Below are 23,253 nucleotides of genomic sequence, written 5' to 3' on the forward strand. Positions count from 1 at the left end.
AGACATTATCCAAATACAAACTTTTTCCGGAAGTAAAAACTAAATTCACACAACCTAATCCTAGGATTGGTTCAGTTGCAACATTGCCCATCTTCATAATAGAGCCATCATCGGTTGGTCTAAATTTCTTGAACCAACGACGATCTTTGCACACATGGCTTGTTGCTCCCGAATCAAACCACCAAGCAACGTCATCATCCTGCACATAGAATGCATTAGATATTAGTGATACATAATTTGAATTCGTATTCGAATTAAAATTATTCACTACAATCTGACCTTGTTGCTTTTCAGGATCATTAGACCCACTTGGACCAGCCTTGTTCTTTCCTTTGAACACCCGACAATCCCTCTTTAAATGACCAGGTTTCCCACACTTCCAACATGACAATTTTGTCTGTTTGTTTGGACCTTTGTTCTTATTTCCTTGAAATTTTCGTTTGTTACCTTTAGCATTGTAATTTTGCTTAACTGTTCCACTTTCCTCTACCATATTAACGGAAGAGGAACCTGCTACATTTTTATCATTGACTTTGTCAATTTCCTGAGCCCTCAGCGACTCCTCAATCATGAAATGACTACCGAGTTGAACCAGAGTCAACTCTTCCTTCTTATGTTTCAAGGTATGTTTGAAGTCTTTCCAAGAAAAAAGCAGTTTATCAATTATAGATGAAACTGCAATGGATTCATCCATTTTCAAATCATGTTGAGTAAACTGACCCAAAATCCGCAGCAGTTCATTATATTGTTCCATAACAGGCCTCGAATCAATCATTTTGTAATTAAAGAAATTATTAACTAAGAATTTGTTACTTGAAGCATCTTCTGCCATATACTTGGATTCAAGAGAGTCCCATAATTCCTTAGCAGACTCATCATTTTGATAAATATCAAAAAGAGAGTCAGACATACCGTTCAGAATGTGTCAACGACAAATGTAATCGTCGTTCTCCCATTTCGAACGCTTCCTTGTTTGATCCAGAGTTTTGTCTTCCATATACACCGGCATCGGTGTACTCAACACATACACCACATTCAATGTTGTCAAGAGAAAGTGCATCTTCTTCTGCCATCTTCTGAAATCCTGCCCTTCAAACTTGTCCAACTTCGCAAACTTGCTTGTCATCTTCGAACTATCGTTCATCATCTCGAAAAAATTTGATTCAATCTTTTGTTGGTTAATTTGAAAATCGAGATAATACTGGATAAATCTGAAGTCGTGTATAACACTTTCAGATTGAATCAAATTTCGGGGTTCAACCAAAATTGTTCAATCGGATAAAATCAGAAGATTATAATTCAAAAGTTTTGTTTTTGGTCTTGTATGTTTTGTCACCCGTTATGCTTTCTGAATCAGAATGATTATTTATGATCAAAGAACATGTGGTTTTTGGCGGTTGATGAAAGTTTTTTCTTTTTAAAAACTGCCGTTGATGGAAGTTTTAGTAACTTCCATGTAACTTCCAACCGTTGATGGAAGTTTTAGTAACTTCCATCCGTTGATGGAAGTTTTAGTAACTTCCATGTAACTTCCAAAATTTGCCTAAACCGAACATCTCGTTATTATATTAAAACAAGCGTGCACTCTTATTTTAACATAATAAAGAGATCAATTACACTAAAATGTTCAACACATCTCCCATAAGCATCCTATCGTGATAAAAAGAATTTGAGATTCAATGTGACTTTTGGAAGCATTTGTTGCACGGAATCATCTTATATTAGTAGGAATCACATTCCTAGTGCACGGAATCATTTTATATTATTCGGAATCACATTCCTATAACCTATAGTTGAGAATGCTATTCTTGTCATATATAAAAATGTATTTGGTTAATTTTTAACATTCTTAAAAATATTTTTAAAATTTTAAAATCATAAATGAAAAATAAAAGTAATAATGGAACTTATAAATAGTGGAGCTAGAAAATAATATAATTTGTCACATTTCCAATGAAAATGCAACTATGAAGGTCATGACGACAAAGATAATAATAATTAACGATAATGGTGATAGCGGTGACAATAATAACAATCATGATGATGATGAGTTAATTAAGATATTTTAAACATTGATAATTAAGATATTTATAAATTTAATTGTTGTTTGGTTAATTTTTTTTATAGATTTAATGATATATTAGATTTTAATTTAAAATTTTAAATATTTTAATATCAACCATTTATTATTCTTAATCATGATCTGATATGTTATCAATTGTTTTTATATTCTCACAAAGGATAATGTTCTCCCATGAGTAGTAATATATATATTAGTAAAAAATATTTTTCTTTAAGTATATATAATAAATAAAATTGCAATTATCTAAGTGTGGCACACGTACAATACGAGCTATTCGTGACGTATTTGTGTTAAGTCTAAAACTTTGAAGTTAATTTCACACTAGCCGCACCAATTCTGCTAAATAGCCGAATTCTGCAAAATAGTTGGATTCTGCAAAACTATTATCTTTTCTTCTTTTGATATCCTAATTAAAGGCTTCCACAGTTCCTCTAATCCCTCAGCTACTTCTACTAGTAGCTAAATTTTATCGCTTACAACTAGTTTTCTAGGTACCAAGTACCAACAATGAAATCTGAGATTTCACTAAGTCAATTTTTTTTAAGAAATATCTAACCAGATCATTTGTACTAATTGAATATCTAATGAGTCACGATTGAATATTTATAAATTAGTCAGTTCATTTACTCCCCTAACATCAATAGGCTCCAGGAAAAAAAATAATATGTGATGCATTGTTTTTTAATTTTATCTGTATGTGATGCATTGTTAGATAAAATATTAAATATTATTAATGGAGTCTAACTTAATTGGTTGGACAGAGTGCACAAGTGTCATAAATCTCTTGATATTATTTTAAATTCTAAAAAAAAGATAAAATATCAAATATTCAAATCATAAAATTAATGTTCTTTTTTAATAATCAATCTTAAATAATTAATTTATTAATTAATTTCTTGATGCGCTATGATGTTTGGGTTAAAGTTGGGTATCTTTGTATTAAAGGGATCTAGATCAGTTAAGGTAGAGTAAGGTGAGTGAGTGTCCTTTAGTTTATACTCTTTTTTCAATAAATAGTGTTGTTATGAATTTCTAAATCGTAATGAAGACATATATTTTATTTTTATTGGACTAACTAAGATGGCAAATTAGCCGAAGCCTTGAAAAAAAATTCAAACACCAATTGATTACAATAAAATAAAAATATTAAATACCCAAATAAAAAAATCACTTGTATATTCGTTTGAAGTCCTAGTCAATGATTCTTAGGTCTCAAGTAGGTGTAAATAAATGCTATTGTGATGTAAAGAGGTTGAGAAGAGGCTTATAAGTCCACGCTTTAACTAGAAACTGATGTATATCTATCTAACAATACATTTAGGATGCAACTCTGATGTAAAGAGGGAGGTGCTATTAGTTAGTATAACGGTCCTTCTCCGTGCATTAATGTTTTGTTGTCCTATAGATATATTCATGTGCTGTCAATGTGGAATATTTATGGGGTACCACATAGCCCTATATATGATGTTGAAAATTTGGCTCTAATGTTATAATAAAGCCATAAAACTTGTTTGGCTATATTTTAGAAAACTACTTATTATGGGTTTCAATTCTATTGGTTATACACAATATTTCCTAACCCCACTTTTATTAACTATTGCGGTCTTAAACTTTTTTTAAAAAAACTTATACTGAATATGAATAAAAAAAATTATACTGAATTATTTATAATTGTTTAATATGCTAAAAATATAATGTTATTGTAAAAGCATTTTTGTATTACATTTTTAAACAAACTTAACACAAACACTTTACCATCGTAAAAGGGGTCCTCATGTAAGTGTTTGATTAGGATTTTTTTGTAATCTAACGTCACTTGGGCCTTTTTCTCTGCAATGGCCCGCCAAAGGCATCGTTAACACATTCATGTGGATACTTTCAAATAAAAGAGTATTTCATTTCACACTTTCAAATATAATTTTTTTTTATCATGCTATTTGATATAAAATAGTCTTAGCAAAAAAGTGATGATTAATCTTTATCAAAGACCATGAACGTACACAAAGTGAGTATTTCTCTGTTAACACAATTTATTTCATATCTAAGAGTCAATCAATCATATATTACTTGATTAAGAGACATAAATCGTTATCACTTGTATCAATTATTATTGGTTCTTTCAAATTAATATAATTTGATGTATATAATTTTAAAATGGTACACTTCTTTCTTGTGTCCATACTTAAATGGAATGTTTTTTAATGTGATTTTTATATAAAATTCTGATTTAATTATTATTTGTCTTTATAGTTAAAATAACTTTTCACTGTAGTTTTCAGATTAAAATATCCCATTTTTTTCTCTATAGTTATATTTTTTAATTCTTTTATTCTTTGATGTCTAAAATCAACTAATATGGTTACATCCAGATATTTGAAAGCTATACTACACAACTGAAACTAACTGTTAAAAATTGTTAATAAATTTAGACAATTTAAACCTAAAACTCTTCCACCCTTGCTTTTTGTGGCAAACCAAAGAAGAAGAAAAAATAAACTTCACTTATCCATTCACATTTCATGTAAGCAAACATACCTTTAGTGTAGAGGACTTACATAAATTTATCTGATAATACATATATTAAAAAAAAAGTATATCAAAAGTGTATGAAAATAATCTTTACATTTTCTTTGATCTCTTCTTGTTACATACTTACATCTCTATGTATAGCTTTATTTGGCAAGAAAAATACAATATGATAAGAAAGTGAAATTTTGTATTTTTTATTTTATTTTATAATCATTGTAATTAGGGTCTTTAGTTTTTTGGTTGCATATTTTTTTGTATGATTACTCTTACATTTTTTCTGTATTATTTGCTATGATAGGAAAGTAAAAAAAGGAATAAAATATTTTTTTCCTTTATTTTGGTCAAATAAAAATTGTGTAAAATTAAACATATCTTATATAACTAAAGAAAGTACAAGCTAGATAGGAGCACTTGTTATAGTAAATACTATTTTTCTCTTCTTAAAATGGAGAGACATAAAATTGATGTGTGAACGTTAATTATCATTTTCTCTTTCTTTTTCTATAATAGAGATTCCAAATAATTCGCCACTCTCATTTTCGAAAATTCTTTCATGATAATACCTCAGCCGTGTTTCCCTTTCTTGGGTATGCGTTGTTCTCAAACGTTGGTAGTAGCTCACCTTCGCGGGACATTTAGCAGATGGGTTTTTTTTTTTTTTTGTTATTTATCATTCGGGTACATTTCAAATGAATTATCTTATGTGCAACTTAATATTTGTTAGAACTTTTATTATTCTTTTTTTAATTGAAGTTATAAAATATTTTATGATTTTAATTTTTTTAATTTATAACTTTAAAGTTATATGAGTTTTTTTTTTAATTTATGATTTTAAAGTCATTGGATTTTTTTTGTTTATTTTTTTAAAAAAATTAATCAATTTTTTTATTCTTTTTAAAAAATTGTAAATAAATTTTTAATTTAATTATTTAATAAATAAATGTATTTTTACTTTTTTTGTTTTATTTAATATTTTCTTTATATTTTAGATATGGTTTTATTTAATATTTTCTATATTTTTTGTATATTTATTTATTAATATATTTTCTATATTTTGTTGATATGATTTTATTTAAGCACTGAATTTGTTGGTGATTATTCTCCTCTTAGTATGACCGGTTTCTCCTATTGTTTTGAAATGATCACATATAATTGTTTGTTGTTGTTGAGTAACATCATCACCACCATGATTATCATCATTAATATTTTTGTTAAAGAAACATGCAGTACATTTTAGTATTTTTATTTAAATTTAAGCCTTTTGTATTATTTTTTTAATTTAAAAAACAAATAATAGTCCTTAACATTAGTAAAAAAATATAGAAAATATTAAATATAAAAAATATATTAAATAAAATAATATACAAAAAATATATAAAAATATATTAAATAAAAAAATAAAAAAATATATTAAATGAAACCATATAAAAAATATATAGAAAATATTAAATAAAACTAAAAAAAGTAAAAATACATTTATTTGTTAAATAATTAAATTAAAAAATTATTTACAATTTTTAAAAAAAGAATAAAAAATTGATTAAAATTTCTTTTTTTTAAAAAAAAAATAGTCTTTACATCTTTAAAGTCGTAACACAAAAAAAATTCTACAACTTTAAAGTTGTAAATTTAAAATGAAAACTCCTACAACTTTAAAGTCATAAATTAAAAAAATATATAGTTGTAAAATATTTACGATTTCAATTAAAAAAAATAGAAGTCGTAACAGATATTACAACTTTCAAGTCAAAAGTCATAACATCTATTACGACTCATCCTATCGGATAATTAATTTGAAATGTACCACCAGATGATAAATAACAAAAAAAATTACTCCCCTATGGTAAATGTCCCAACCTTCCCTCACCTTTGCAGATCATGAGTCCAAATAATGTTCATACTCTAAAGTCCAAATTATATATTAGGATATACAAACAAAAATAAATGGTTCCAATTTATTGAAGAACAAAACACAAGTTGTGAAGTTGACTGTACAAGTTCCCATTATGGTGGTTATTAGGGAAAGGCACTTGATGAAATTTTAGTTGATATTTATTTAATATTAGAGTGCTTCAATTTATAATTATTATTTTTTAAGGTCAAGACATACAGGAAATGCTCTTTAATTGATTTATGACTAGTAAGGATACTCTTTTGATGCATTTTCTTATTGACTGGATCATGGTTTTGGACAAGAGAAAACAAATTCACGTACAAGAATTTTCATGGGTTATTATAAGTTGTTATCGCCAAAGTGAGACCACTTATATTGATTCATAAATTTATTTTATTTTATTTTAAGGAATGCTTTTGGTCTTTGGATGCAATTGTTTGTCCAAAGGGAATTGTTGTGTGTTTGGATTGAGAGTTAAGAATGAATGGAGTTATTGAGGAATGCGTCGAGTTGAGGGATTTGTCTACCCAAAAGGGATAATTTTCTGAACTTTGTGTATGCCCATGGATTAACCTATCTGAGGTATTGGCCTAGGTTGTAACCTTGGTTTGTGCATTCTGCCCAAAGGGAAATGTGCTATTTCATTGGCCTTACATTGATAGCTTGTTTCTTTTTTATGGCTATATCTTGTCCTATAATATGTCCGAATACATTCTTGTTTTGACTTAACAGTGAACTTTTCTGCTAACAATTGTTTTGCTTCCATTGAGTTCTTGGATGGATCAAATTACCGTAATTAGAAGCAAGATCTGAAATTCTCTTTGGGAATTTTTGATTTTGATCTAGCTTTACGTGAGGGTAAGCCTATGATCAATTCAGAGAGCACACCTGAACAGAAGAAACTTTTGGCTAAGGGGGAGAGGTCTAATAGTTTGAGTTTGATTGCTATCAGGAGGACCATCTTTGAACATCTTCTTTGTGGTCTACCAGAGAAACCAATAGCTAAGAAGTTCCTTGATGCTCTAGAAAAGAGGTACCAAGTATTTGATAATGCAGAGCCTTGATTTCTAATGAAGGAGTTAATAGACATGAGATATGATAATGTTGGGGGTGTAAAGGAATTCATTGTGAAGATGGTTCACATCCAAACCAAGCTTAAATCTCACCAAATTGACCTTAATGAAAAATTCACAGTTAAACATGCCTTAAATAGCCTATCCGTTGATCTCACACAAATTAAAACTACTCACAATACCATTGGTGAGAAATGGATTGTAAAAGCATGTTGCTAAGGAAGAGAAACTCAAGAAATAAAAGAGTGACATCGCCATGTTATCAGTCCATGGCAAACCCATTTTTGGCAAGAGACACTGGAAAAATACAAAGAGTGCATCTAATTCTTCTCATAGACATCAAGGTTTGGGGGAACCAGGTAAAGGTCAGGACCATGATGTAGGAGGTCCTGGGCCAACTATCTTTAAGAAAGGTATTTGGTGCTTTTGGTGTAAGAAGAAGGGGCTTAAGAAATCTGATTGTGGAAAGTTCAAAGCTTGGCTAGAGAACAAGTAGAAATTGGGAGGTAATAACTTAGCTTTTGTCTATCTTGAGTCTAATCTAGTTGATGTTCCTATAGATTCTTGGTGGCTTGATAATGGTTCCACAACCCATATTGTTGTGTCTTTTCAAGGGTTCAAAAATTTAAAGGATCACAGTCTTAAGGGAAAGCAGGTTAAGGGTAGGAAACAATCTTGAAGTTTGCATAGAGAAAATAGGAGACATCAGCCTAGTTTTAGCTTCTAGATTTGAATTGGTTTTGAAGGATACCTTTTATGTACCTTCTTTTAGGAGAAATTTGATTTCTGTTTCTTGTTCAAACAAACTTGGTTTTAGTTTTACATTTGGAAATAGGAAAATAAATATGATATTGAACTACCTAATTATTGATTATGGATCTTTAGTGGAAGGTTTATATAAATTGCCTTTGGATTCTGACAATATTTCTTCATCTTTAGTTGTTGAGAATTTTGTTGCCAAAAGGTCTAAAGTTGAAGAAAAAACGTTTATATTGTGGCACAAGCACTTAGGTTATATTTCTAGGGAAAAGGGTGAGAGATTGACAAAGACATATATTCTACCTTCCTTGGATTTTGATGAGTTGGGCACTTGTGTGGATTGTATAAGGAGAAATTTTACTAAAACTAAATAGAAAGGTGCAACTAGAAGTTCAAATCTTTTAGAGATCATTCATACAAACATTAGTGGGGCTCTAACTTCTACAATTTGTGCTAACTTCTACAATTTCTTCTGGACATGCTTCATCTTCTTCTCAAACTGTGTTTACTTTTTATGTGAATTTTCTTTTTTCTTTTTTGATTTTTTTAGAACCACTGAAAATCGGTGAACCACTAATTTTATATAGTTTTCTCGATTGAAAGGTTATTTTTACTAGTTTTTTACACACTTTGCTTCAAATGATAGGTTGGTTTTAGGGAAATTGCTAGGTTTCATCGTAAGCCAGAAAGGGATAGAGGTAGACCCCAAAAAGGTGAAGGCCATCCTCGAGATGCCGGAACCCCGTACCGAGAGGCAAGTTCGAGGTTTCCTGGGACGTTTGAATTATATTGCTAGATTCATATCACAGCTCACTGCTATTTGTGAGTCGTTGTTCAAACTCTTACGCAAAAACCAAACCGATCGTTGGAATGAGGATTGTCAAGAGGCATTTGGGAGGATAAAAAAGTGTCTCATGAATCCCCCTGTGCTTATGCCACCGGTACACGGAAGGCCTCTCATCTTGTATATGACGATTTTGGACGAGTCGATGGGATGTATGCTGGGGCAACATGACGAGTCCGAAAGGAAAGAACGCGCTGTCTACTACTTGAGTAAGAAGTCACGGCCTGTGAAATGAATTACTCTCTGCTCGAAAGAACGTGTTGTGCTTTAGTCTGGGCGTCCCATCGCCTAAGACAATACATGCTGAGCCATACCACCTGGTTGATATCCAAGATGGACCCGGTTAAGTACATCTTTGAAAAGCCAGCTCTTATGGGACGGATCGCCCGGTGGCAAGTCTTGCTATCTGAGTTTGATATAGTTTACGTCACCCAAAAGGCGATAAAAGGAAGCGCCTTAGCAGATTATTTGGCTCAGCAGCCTCTCAACGACTATCAGCCCATGCATCCCGAATTCCCGGATGAGGACATCATGGCCTTGTTTGAGGAAAAACTAGACGAGGACCGGGACAAATGGACCGTGTGGTTTGATGGAGCGTCAGACGTTCTAGGCCATGGCATTGGAGCAGTATTGGTCTCTCCAGACAATCAATGTATACCTTTCACAGCCAGGCTGGGGTTCGACTACACCAACAATATGGCTGAGTATGAAGCATGTGCCCTGGCCGTCCAGGCAACGATTGACTCCAATGTCAAGCTACTCAAGGTGTACGGGGACTCAGCGTTGGTGATCCATCAGCTGAGAGGGGAATGGGAAACTAGAGACCCCAAGCTGATACCCTACAAAGCCTATATCAAGGAGATGGCTAATTCCTTTGATGAGATCTCCTTCCATCATGTTCCCCAGGAGGAAAATCAAATGGCTGATGCGCTTGCCACTTTGGCGTCCATGTTCCAGCTAACACCGCACGGGGATCTACCATACATTGAGTTCTGGTGTCGTGGCAAACCCGCACATTGTTGCCAGGTGGAAGAGGAACGGGACGGTAAGCCTTGGTATTTCGATATCAAGCGATATGTCGAAAGCAAAGATTACCCACCGGAGACTTCCGACAATGATAAAAGGACATTAAGGAGATTGGCGGCCGGTTTCTTCTTGAGCGGGAGCATACTATATAAAAGAAACCACGACATGACTCTCCTGCGATGTGCGGATGCCAAAGAGGCGAACCACATGATCGAGGAAGTCCACGAGGATTCGTTTGGAACGCACGCCAATGGGCATGCTATGGCCAGGAAGATCTTGAGGGCAGGTTATTACTGTCTCACCATGGAAGGTGATTGTTGCGTCCATGTAAGGAAATGCCACAAGTGTCAAGCGTTCGCGGACAATGTCAATGCTCCGCCACATCATCTGAATGTCATGTCCTCCCCTTGGCCTTTTTCCATGTGGGGAATAGATGTCATCGGGGCCATCGAGCCCAAGGCTTCGAACGGTCACCGCTTCATTCTCGAGGCGATAGATTATTTCACCAAGTGGGTCGAGGCGGCTTCCGACACCAATGTCACGAGGAGTGTAGTGGTCAGGTTCATAAAGAGGGAGTTGATACGGACTCCCTAGGAAGATCATTACTGACAATGGCACCAACTTGAATAACAAGATGATGCAGGAAATGTGTGCGGATTTCAAAATCCAGCATCACAACTCCACGCCCTACCGACCAAAGATGAACGGAGCCGTGGAAGCAGCCAACAAGAATATTAAGAAAATTATTCAGAAGATGACAATATCATACAAAGATTGGCATGAGATGTTGCCTTTTTCCTTGCATGGATACTGAACTTCAGTACGAACTTCTACTGGGGCAACACTGTTTTCCTTGGTTTATAAAATGGAAGCGGTACTCCCATTTGAAGTAGAGATCCCTTCCCAGAGGATACTAGCAGAATCAGGCTTAGAAGAATCAGAGTGGGCTCAAACACGCTATGAGCAACTCAACCTTATTGAAGGTAAGCACTTGACGGCCATGAGTCATGGGCGCTTGTATCAACAAAGAATGAAGAATGCATTCGACAAGAAGGTACGCTTGCGCAAGTTCCATGAGGGAGACCTTGTGCTGAAAAAGATGTCCCACGCTGTTAAAGATAATCGAGGGAAGTGGGCCCCGAACTACGAAGGTCCTTTCGTTGTGAAAAGGGCTTTTTCCGGAGGAGCCTTGGTGCTTACCAACATGGATGGTGAGGAGCTACCTTTACCTGTGAACTATGATGTTGTCAAGCGATACTATGCTTAGAATCTGGGGCAATTATGGATGTCACTGCATGTTCTTTTATTTTTGTGTGTCTTCTTGGTTTCCCCCAGGGATTCCCGTCTACTGTATATCTCTCGTCACAGTCTTTTAAAAGGAGAGAACATGGGTTTGAGGCTTCAGTCCTCACTTTGGTTTTAAACCATGTGTTAGTTTGTAATAACCTGAGCCCTTTCGCTCAGTTCATGGGGCCCCAAGCGCTTAATCAAAACTGAACCTAACCAGCTTTTACTATGAAGATTATTGCATTAAAAACATTCATGCATACGCATACACATGCATATTTTGTGATAATAGGGGCAGAATCGTCTTAGGTCACGGTCAGAGGTCGAGACAAAGTTAAAGGCAGAAGCCAATCAAGGTAAGGCGACGATGCGGTCACGATATGCCACGCATTGTTGCTTCCTACTTTCAGGTACTTAGGGACGGACGCAAATAGAGCCTAGTATCCTTTAAATTCACAGTAATAATTACGGTTGTTTGTTTAAATTAAATAATGAATGCCTAATCTACCTTGAGTGGGTTTGAGTAAGCGAACGCCGACCCGTAGAGGGCCATGCTCATGTCTTCCCTAAAAAAAAAAGGTACAGGTTAGCTCGCTTGGGCGAGTAACCCCTGTACGAAAATGTTTAAAAGAGGGGCAGGGGAACATTTTCTGCACTCAAAAACTCCCCCCCCCCCATTCAAAAAAGAAAGCTCACGGGAATTAAGGGTTTTTCACCCCTAGGCCACCATTTTTGCACTTTTGCTTCAATTCTTAGTGTGGTTACTCACTCCATCAAGTAAGTATCCCATTCTTGAGCTTTCTAGCTTTCTATTGAGGTATCTTTTTCTTCTTTTGGTGCTCTAAATTGTGTGAATATGCCCAAAAATATGGAGCAATTTTGGCTTTGTTTCATGCTTGATCGGTTTGAATTGAGGGGTTGTAGGGGATGGCCTTAGGCCTAGGGTGCATCTTGAAGCAATGGGGCATGCCACATTGCCCCCACTCTCTTGCTATTCATGCCTAAACATGCGCCCACCAAGTGCTCGGTGAAATGCCTCAATGACATATGAGCATGGTTTTTTAAGCTTGGGATTGTGGGACTATTTTATATATATAGGGATAGCATGAAGGATTTAAAATGAGTGCCTGAATGCAATTCTAGGCCTAGGAACCCAAGCTTTTAATTTCAATGCAAGGAAGCATGACTTATGCCTAGGAATCTAAATTTTGGTTTTGAATGTAAAAAAGCATGAATTTTAGGACATGTTTGAGAGTTTTTTTTTTTTTTTTATTAGAGTGTAAATTTGGCTGCCCCATGAGGAATACCTTGCACCTAGGTAGCATGGAAAATACCTTTCAACGGTATGTATATATGTGAATATATATGGCATAAAAATACGTTGCAGAGTGTGTGAATATATGGCATAAAAATACCTTGCAAAGTGTGAATGTATAGCAAATAATGCATTTCAAAAATCTGTAAATGTAGGATAGGTAGCGTAAAAATGCCTTTCAAAATATGTATATTTGTGGACAGTTAGCATAAGGAGCCTTTCAAAAAATGTACTCATGTCAAAAATGGCACGGGAATGCTTCCCAAATGAACGTATGATGTGGAATTGCCTTTCAAGTGTAGATAAATGAATGAACGTTCCTTCTCAAAAACTGCAAGTGTGTGCATGACATGAGTTTGGCTCTCCAATGTGCATATATAAACAAATATGACACAATACCTTAAGCATGCGTATATGTATTCTTTTCAAAAAATATATATGTGTGGTAACTAGAATGTTTTGAATATCCTGGTATGTTGATATAAATAGTAGGATATTTTACGCATACGCACGTTCATAAATATTTTACATTAAGGAAATGTGTGCACAAGTTTGGTCTAAATCGGAAAGATTAGCATGCCATTTTTGCTTTAAAATAAGCATTTTCTTGTAAACTAACTTTCCAAATGTTTGTCTTCACAGGAAATGGCTCCGAGAAAGCTTTCCGCAAAGAGATCTAGGAAGGACACTGCGGCTGAAGGGACTAGTGCTGCTCCCGAGTTCGACAGCCATCATTTCAGGAGCGCTGAGCACCAGCAGCATTTCGAGGCCATAAAGGGATGGTCATTCCACTGAGAGAGACGCGTCCAGCTCAGGGACGATGAGTACACAGATTTCCAGGAAGAGATAGCTCGCCGGCGTTGGACGTCGTTGGTCACTCCCATGGCCAAGTTTGACCCAGATGTAGTCCTAGAGTTTTATGCCAATGCTTGGCCCACGGAGGAGGGCGTGCGGGACATGCGGTCATGGGTAAGGGGCCAGTGGATTCCTTTTGATGCAGACGCCCTCAGTCAGTTCCTGGGAGACCCGTTAGTGTTGGAGGAGGGCCAGGAGTGCGAGTATAGTCAGAGAAGGAACCGGGCCGATGGATTTGACGAGGAGGCCATTGCCCAGTTGTTATGCATACCGGGACAGGATTTTTCCCAGACCTCTGCCGGGAGACGGGTGCGGATCATGCGCACTAGCATGACTACCTTGACCTAGACATGGATGACGTTGCTGCTCGGCAACATCCTGCCCAGCGATCATAACTCCGACCTCCCTCTGCCAAAGTGTCAGCTGGTGTATGCCATCCTGACACGGATGAACGTCCATGTGGCTCATTGATCGCTGATGCCATCTATTTATTTGCAAGTATGCCACCTACCAGGTACCCTCTAGACCAAGATAAGTCTAACAGGGCCCTGGGGTTTCCAGCGTTGATCACGGGTCTCTGCCAGTCGTTCGGGGTTCCCGTCACACCTAGCAAGATGATTCGACCGCCGATCACCCGGGCCTTCATTGAGAAGTATTACACGCCTAGACAGGCGCAGGGTGATGCACCGCAGGCCGCTAACACACCGCCACCACCTCATCAAGCTAATCCAGCTGGGTCATTCGGCATGGAGCGGTATTTATAGCACTTGGTTCGCCAGCAGGCGGCCAACCACAGGGGACAGGTGCAGATCCATGAGTGTCTCTACCAGCTCAGCCTCAGTCAGCAGAGCCAGGGTTTCGCTCCTTTTGCGTGCCCTACTCCAGATTAGTTTAGGGCTGAGGTCGCATGGCCCGGAGATTGGCCCGAGGACCAGACAAAGGAGGCACCTGTAGGAGCTCCCGACGGTGCAGAGGACGCCCGCATGGATGAGGAGATGATAGGTTTGTTCGGCTTCTTAGGAGGAAGCGGAGCCACGTGACCGAGGTCACCGCATTTTTTGACATATCTGTTTTTTTATTAGTTTGCTATTAACATTTTCTGTTATTGCCCATATTGTTGTTGACATTACTATTTTCTGTTTTGTTCATATGGTTACTAACATTACTATCATTATTGCTCGTTTCTGTTAGAAATTTTCGGCGTTATGGCTCTCAGTTATTTCGTCACCGTTTTGCGACTTACCATTTCTGTGCGTTTCTCGTTCACCTTGTGGTTAGACGTGAGTAGGTAGTGTGCGCCCTCGTCCGCGGACTTTTTCAAAGAGAAAAGGAGAAAAAGAAAGAAGAGAGAGGAAATGAACAAATGATAAATAACTAAAAAAGGAAAAAGAGGAAAAGGAAAAGAGAGCAAGCAAGGAAAGAAAAAGAAAATAATAGGAACAAAAGGTTGTCTAGCTAAAAACAACATGCTCGTGAAAAGAGATAATTTCCAACTTTTATTTGAAAATTTTTTTGCTGATCATAGCTAGTTTTTGAAAAATGTGTATACATTTGAAGGGTGAATACTATGAAAGTTTTTCCGAACACCCAAAATAGACTCGGACGAATGCACAAATTGATAAGAGAACATATTTTGGAAATACAGAGTTGACTAAAATAGAGAAAGTGAATTATGAGCCCTAGCATCACACGACCAAAAGTTTTTCGACACTCGAGTGTCCGCATAGGTGCATGCATGACTAGTTTTGCATACAATTTCCAAACATCATTGTTGCATTTGTGTCATGGAAATAATGTGGGACATCCCTTTTATCCTTGAACTGAACCGAACCCTGACATATATCATGTCTGGCCGTGCTACAAGCCTTGAGCCAAAATCTCAATTTACCATAAACCTTGCCCTCAGGAGAAAACAAAAAGAGAAAATTCCCAATCAAAAGAGCGGGAGAAAACAAAAAGAGAAAATTCCCAATTGAAGAGTGGGAGAAAGCAAAAAAGGGAAAGAAAATTCCCGATCAAAGATTGGAAGAAAACAAAAGAAATATACAGAAAGGCCTTTGGACCATACAATATATGAACAATACAGATTTGTCACCAAGTAAACAAGAAAAGAAAGGAAACCACGACCTAAAGTGGTCCTCTCCCTTTGATTGCCAACCAAAATCCTGTGTGTCAGCGACTTTTTCCCCACACTAAACAAGAACAGAAAAGGAAAAGGCCAAAAACATTCAAAGCCAAAATTCCCACAAAAAACACCATTCCCAAGAAAAAGTCCTACTGATCCATGATCACGCATGTAATCTTTGATTTGATAGGAAATGATTTGCAAGATCAAGTCATGGCATATCTATGGTTCGGAATTAGGACGAAACACTTACCTGTGTGAGATTAATACACATTTAGAAACGAAATGCTAATATCCAAAATCTCATTTGTGGTTATGAGAAGATTTCATCAGCATACTCCCTTCCCCGGTAGACACATTGTTTTTCATCCGAAAAGCATATGTTGCTCTGATTAGTTGGAAGTTTTCTCTCTTTACTAAAGCATGTTCGCATTTTAGTGAAGAATACACCGAGACTATTTTAGTCTCACAAGTTATCTAGAACTACGTAGGTCTGAGTTCCTCATTGAGGATACGTAGGAGCAAGAGCCTCGCTTTTGTCGGCCGTCCCCACAATTTCTGTCATACTGACACTGGAGTCACGTGACAGGTAGAGATACCCGAGTGGTTATCCTTAAACTTTCTTTTGTTATCTCTAAGACTCAAAGCATGATAGCACGTAGAGACTAAGTCGTCTTCTGCACCCTTTGTCAATCGCGGCCAACGAGCCGTTGACATGCGGAGATTTACGTCATCTTCCGCGCAGACAATTTCTGTCATATGACACTGGAGTCACGTGACATGCGGAGATACCTGAGTGGTTATCCGTTAAACTTTTTTTCTATCTATAAGACTCAAAGCATGATAGCAGCAGAGACTAACATCGTCTTCTGCACCCTTTGTCAATCGCGGCAACAAGCCCGTTGACACGCGAGATTTACGTCATCTTCCGCAGACAATTCTGTCATACTGACACTGAGTCACGTGACATGCGGAATACCGATGTTATCCGTAAACTTTCTTTTGCTATCTCTAAGACTCAAAGCATGATAGCAAGCAGAGACTAACATCGTCTTCTGCACCCTTTGTCAATCGCGGTAACAAGCCCGTTGACATGCGGAGATTTACGTCATCTTCCGCGCAACAATTCTTCATACTACTGATCACTGACATGCGATAGATGGTTATCGTAAACTTTTTTTGCTATCTTAAGATCAAAGCATGATACAGAGAGACTAACGTTGTCTTTCACCCTTTGTCACTCGGCAACAAGCCCGTTGACACCGGAGATTTACGTCATCTTCCGCAACAATTCTGTCATACTACACTGGAGTCAGTGACATGCGGAGATACCCGAGTGGTTATCCGTAAAACTTTCTTTTGCTATCTCTAAGACTCAAAGCATGATAGCACAGAGACTAACGTGTCTTCTGCACCTTTGTCATCGCGGCAACGAGCCCGTTGACACCGGAGATTTACGTCATCTTCCGCGCAGACAATTCTGTCATACTGACACTGGAGTCACGTGACATGCGTAGATACCCGAGTGGTTATCCGTTAAAATTTCTTTGCTATCTATAAGACTCAAAGCATGATAGCAAGTTGGGTGGTAAACGCGCACAGACAGATTCTGCGCCCTTTATCATTCAGGAACAATAAGCTGAGTGGGTAAACACACAGAGACAGATTATGCGCCCTTTATCATTCAGGAACAACAAGCTGAGTGGGTAAACATGCAGAGACAGATTCTGCGCCCTTTATCATTCAGGAACAACAAGCTGAGTGGGTAAACGCGCAGAGATAGATTCTGCGTCCTTTATCATTCAAGAACAACAAGTTGGGTGGTAAACGCGCAGAGACAGATTCTGCGCCCTTTATCATTCAGGAGCAGCGAGGCGGGTGATAAACGCGCAGAGACAAATTATGCGCCCTTTGTCATTAAAGAATAGCAAGTTGAGAGGTGGGCGGAGACAAATTATGGTCATTCCGCACACCTTTTCGCCATCCAGAGGCGATTGTGTCTGGTGGCACGCAGAGACAAATTATGGTCATTTTGTGTCTTGCCGCCCAGGCTCGATCGTGTCCAACAACACGTAGAGACAAATTATGGTCATTCTGCGTCTTGTATCAACCAAGAGGAACAAGTTCAACAATATCAGGATGATGTGTCGGTACTGATCATTTTCAAATTTTTGCAGGTTCTGCTGGCAGGGAGGTTCACTGGCCGAATGGTGTTTCGCTCGAACGAAACTAGTGTCTTATCTTTACTTCCCTTTTATCTCCAATAAAAGACAAGTAAAGAGGGACAACTGTCATACCCTAATTTCGTCCGGGGACCATCCGTTGTTGGGATGCGACCCTCGTTTGACCACCTCGAGGTATTTGGCACCCATCGTTAGACAATTCGTGAAGTTCCGTGACATGTCGAAAGTCAAAAGAAAGCATTGTAGCACAATCCGTGAAGTTTCGTGACATGCCGGAAATTAAAAGGAAGTGTTAGTGCGCAATCGATAAAGTTCCGAAAGGCAAAAAAGGGATGATTACGTAATCCGTAAGGTTTCATAACATTACGGAAAGAAAACAAGCATCGTTACGAAATTCGTAAAGTTTCGTAACGTTACAGAAAAAGAATCACCAAAAAAGAGCAAGGGGTGTATTTAGTAAAAATGGGGGTGCAAATAGCAATCAGGCCCACTTGGGCCTTCCAGAATATTCCTCCAGAAGGCGGTTGCCCAAAATAGACTCGGACGAATGCACAAATTGATAAGAGAACATATTTTGGAAATACAGAGTTGACTAAAATAGAGAAAGTGAATTATGAGCCCTAGCATCACACGACCAAAAGTTTTTCGACACTCGAGTGTCCGCATAGGTGCATGCATGACTAGTTTTGCATACAATTTCCAAACATCATTGTTGCATTTGTGTCATGGAAATAATGTGGGACATCCCCTTTTATCCTTGAACTGAACCGAACCCTGACATATATCATGTCTGGCCGTGCTACAAGCCTTGAGCCAAAATCTCAATTTACCATAAACCTTGCCCTCAGGAGAAAACAAAAAGAGAAAATTCCCAATCAAAAGAGCGGGAGAAAACAAAAGAGAAAATTCCCAATTGAAGAGTGGGAGAAAGCAAAAAAGGGAAAGAAAATTCCCGATCAAAGATTGGAAGAAAACAAAAGAAATATACAGAAAGGCCTTTGGACCATACAATATATGAACAATACAGATTTGTCACCAAGTAAACAAGAAAAGAAAGGAAACCACGACCTAAAGTGGTCCTCTCCCTTTGATTGCCAACCAAAATCCTGTGTGTCAGCGACTTTTTCTCCCCACACTAAACAAGAACAGAAAAGGAAAAGGCCAAAAACATTCAAAGCCAAAATTCCCACAAAAAAACACCATTCCCAAGAAAAAGTCCTACTGATCCATGATCACGCATGTAATCTTTGATTTGATAGGAAATGATTTGCAAGATCAAGTCATGGCATATCTATGGTTCGGAATTAGGACGAAACACTTACCTGTGTGAGATTAATACACATTTAGAAACGAAATGCTAATATCCAAAATCTCATTTGTGGTTATGAGAAGATTTCATCAGCATACTCCCCTTCCCCGGTAGACACATTGTTTTTCATCCGAAAAGCATATGTTGCTCTGATTAGTTGGAAGTTTTCTCTCTTTACTAAAGCATGTTCGCATTTTAGTGAAGAATACACCGAGACTATTTTTAGTCTCACAAGTTATCTAGAACTACGTAGGTCTGAGTTCCTCATTGAGGATACGTAGGGCAAGAGCCTCGCTTTTGTCGGCCGTCCCCACAATTTCTGTCATACTGACACTGGAGTCACGTGACAGGTAGAGATACCCGAGTGGTTATCCATTTAAACTTTCTTTTGTTATCTCTAAGACTCAAAGCATGATAGCACGTAGAGACTAACGTCGTCTTCTGCACCCTTTGTCAATCGCGGCCAACGAGCCCGTTGACATGCGGAGATTTACGTCATCTTCCGCGCAGACAATTTCTGTCATATTGACACTGGAGTCACGTGACATGCGGAGATACCTGAGTGGTTATCCGTTTAAACTTTTTTTTTCTATCTCTAAGACTCAAAGCCTGATAGCACGCAGAGACTAACGTCGTCTTCTGCACCCTTTGTCAATCGCGGCCAACAAGCCCGTTGACACGCGGAGATTTACGTCAACTTCCATGCAGACAATTTCTGTCATACTAACACTGGAGTCATGTGACATGCGGAGATACCCGAGTGGTTATCCGTTTAAACTTTCTTTTGCTATCTCTAAGACTCAAAGCATGATAGCACGTAGAGACTAACGTCGTCTTCTGCACCTTTTGTCAATCGCGGCCAACGAGCCCGTTGACACCCGGAGATTTACGTCATCTTCCGCGCAGACAATTTCTGTCATACTGACACTGGAGTCACGTGACATGCGTAGATACCCGAGTGGTTATCCGTTTAAAGATTTCCTTTGCTATCTATAAGACTCAAAGCATGATAGCAAGTTGGGTGGTAAACGCGCACAGACAGATTCTGCGCCCTTTATCATTCAGGAACAATAAGCTGAGTGGGTAAACACACAGAGACAGATTATGCGCCCTTTATCATTCAGGAACAACAAGCTGAGTGGGTAAACATGCAGAGACAGATTCTGCGCCCTTTATCATTCAGGAACAACAAGCTGAGTGGGTAAACGCGCAGAGATAGATTCTGCGTCCTTTATCATTCAAGAACAACAAGTTGGGTGGTAAACGCGCAGAGACAGATTCTGCGCCCTTTATCATTCAGGAGCAGCGAGGCGGGTGATAAACGCGCAGAGACAAATTATGCGCCCTTTGTCATTAAAGAATAGCAAGTTGAGAGGTGGGCGGAGACAAATTATGGTCATTCCGCACACCTTTTCGCCATCCAGAGGCGATTGTGTCTGGTGGCACGCAGAGACAAATTATGGTCATTTTGTGTCTTGCCGCCCAGGCTCGATCGTGTCCAACAACACGTAGAGACAAATTATGGTCATTCTGCGTCTTGTATCAACCAAGAGGAACAAGTTCAACAATATCAGGATGATGTGTCGGTACTGATCATTTTCAAATTTTTGCAGGTTCTGCTGGCAGGGAGGTTCACTGGCCGAATGGTGTTTCGCTCGAACGAAACTAGTGTCTTATCTTTACTTCCCTTTTATCTCCAATAAAAGACAAGTAAAGAGGGACAACTGTCATACCCTAATTTCGTCCGGGGACCATCCGTTGTTGGGATGCGACCCTCGTTTGACCACCTCGAGGTATTTGGCACCCATCGTTAGACAATTCGTGAAGTTCCGTGACATGTCGAAAGTCAAAAGAAAGCATTGTAGCACAATCCGTGAAGTTTCGTGACATGCCGGAAATTAAAAGGAAGTGTTAGTGCGCAATCGATAAAGTTCCGAAAGGCAAAAAAGGGATGATTACGTAATCCGTAAGGTTTCATAACATTACGGAAAGAAAACAAGCATCGTTACGAAATTCGTAAAGTTTCGTAACGTTACAGAAAAAGAATCACCAAAAAAGAGCAAGGGGTGTATTTAGTAAAAATGGGGGTGCAAATAGCAATCAGGCCCACTTGGGCCTTCCAGAATATTCCTCCAGAAGGCGGTTGCTTCTGGAGGAAGCAACCTAGCTCGCCTGGGCGAGCTGGGTGGCAAGCTTCTCCCCTATTTTCCTATAAATAGGGGGAGAAGTGAAGGGAAAAAATGTTCAGCCCTCCTGGTAATTCGAGATCACTTGAAATTAGTGAAAAAAATTGTTTTCGTGAAGAAAATCCAAGCCGAGGCGCTTCCGTAACGTTTCCGTAACATTTTCGTGGGTGATGTCGCGAAGATTTTCAACCGTTCTTCGACGTTCTTCGTTCGTTCTTCGTCGTTCTTCGGTCTTCAACCGGTAAGTTCCCGAAATCGAACTTTTCAATTCATTCTATGTACCCTTAGTTGTCCTCATTTGTTTTCACGTGCTTTTATTTTCATTTCATTTACTTTCCGTACCCCCTTTTGACGTGCTTTAGTCATTTACTTAAGTCATTTTCTCGCCTAATCAAAAAATAAAATAAATTTCCACCGATCATTTGAGTTGTAATATCCGTTAATTTCTGTTAAAATGAAATCCGACCGTTCGGTCATGCCGTAACCATGTTGGAAACCAAAAAGAAGTAAAATAATAATATAATAATAAAAAAATATCTTTTAGTAAAATAAACAAAAAAATCAATCGGACGTTTCTCTTTGGGATTTTTCTTTCTTAATCGAATCAATTAATAACCAAAGTGAAACTAAGGCTAAAATCAATTCATAAACCAAACTTTTGTCATCGCCTAAAAAAGCCATTTTCAAAGGTCCAATGCCTTGAAATGGTCTTTTCCGCTTTTATTGGTTAATGGTAGATTTTTAAAAGGCCTAAAATCAATATGTAACTTTGTTACCTCTTTCAAAAATAAAGAAATCATTAATGGTCCAATGCCTTAATGTTTTCTCACTTTTCAAAAGAATCGAAAGATTGTCTAATGGTCCAACGCCTTAAATGACCTTTCATTCAATAAAAACATATCTTGCAAAAAAAGGATAAAAAAATAACTTGACCAAAACGCTTTGTTCACAAAAGAATTACGTAAGTCTGATTTTCTCATCACAATTGAGGAATACGTAGGAGCAAAGGGAAACCCCTTGTCGACCGCAAAAAAATAAAAAAACATAAAAAGGCATAAAAAAAACATAAGAACGTAAAAAGGGAAGATAACATAAATTGAAGTCATATTTGCACATTTGATTAAAGGCTGCCATCTCTTGTGACGGACGTGTGGGGTGCTAATACCTTCCCCATGCGTAAATACAACTCTCGAACCTTTCACTTAAAGTTCGTAGATCACGTCTTTTCCGGTTTTTCCGACGTTTTCCTCAAATAAACGTTGGTGGTGACTCCGCGCGCATTCCTTTCTTGGAACATGCACCCGCGAGTCACGCGTCGCCCTCCCGCCGAAGGGTAGGTTGCGACAGACAATCTATTCCAAAGTGCAAAGAAAATCCTCAAGGAAATTGTGCAATACTTTGCCAACAATGAAAATGTGGAGACATCTACATGAAGTATAAGGGCAAATAAAATATAAATGAGTAGATTATGAAAATGTCAAATCTTGCATTGAAACTCAAGCCACTTAAGTTAGAGCTTGGTGAGGACTTGCTCGTGCACTTCATTTTGGTCTCGCTTCTTGCATACTTTGGGCAATTCAAAGTGAGCTATAATACTTGGATGGACAAATGGTCCCTCAATGATTTGTGTGAAAGAGAAAGGAAGGCGGTAAAGAGATACGACTGAGAGTGGTCACTTGACTTAAACCTCTTAGAATAAGAAAATGAAGAAGACTAAGGGTGTTGTGGAAGGGTCTTCTTAAGCAAAAGAAACAAAAGAAAGATGAGGAATTTACTTGTTACTTT

The 23,253-nt window shown here is 37.7% G+C and overlaps 1 long non-coding RNA gene across 1 annotated transcript; it reads right to left on the bottom strand.

Annotated features, from left to right (window-relative positions):
- On the bottom strand, positions 1-327 carry LOC121174499 (uncharacterized). The gene is made up of 2 exons (XR_005890604.1): positions 280-327; positions 1-199 (listed from the first exon to the last, which is right to left on the bottom strand). It is a non-coding gene; the product is annotated as an uncharacterized lncRNA (long non-coding RNA).
- Positions 328-23,253: the final 22,926 nt, after the last annotated feature.

This window comes from Glycine max, unplaced genomic scaffold (genome assembly GCF_000004515.6).
Source record: "Glycine max cultivar Williams 82 unplaced genomic scaffold, Glycine_max_v4.0 scaffold_76, whole genome shotgun sequence".
Lineage (NCBI taxonomy): Eukaryota > Viridiplantae > Streptophyta > Magnoliopsida > Fabales > Fabaceae > Glycine > Glycine max.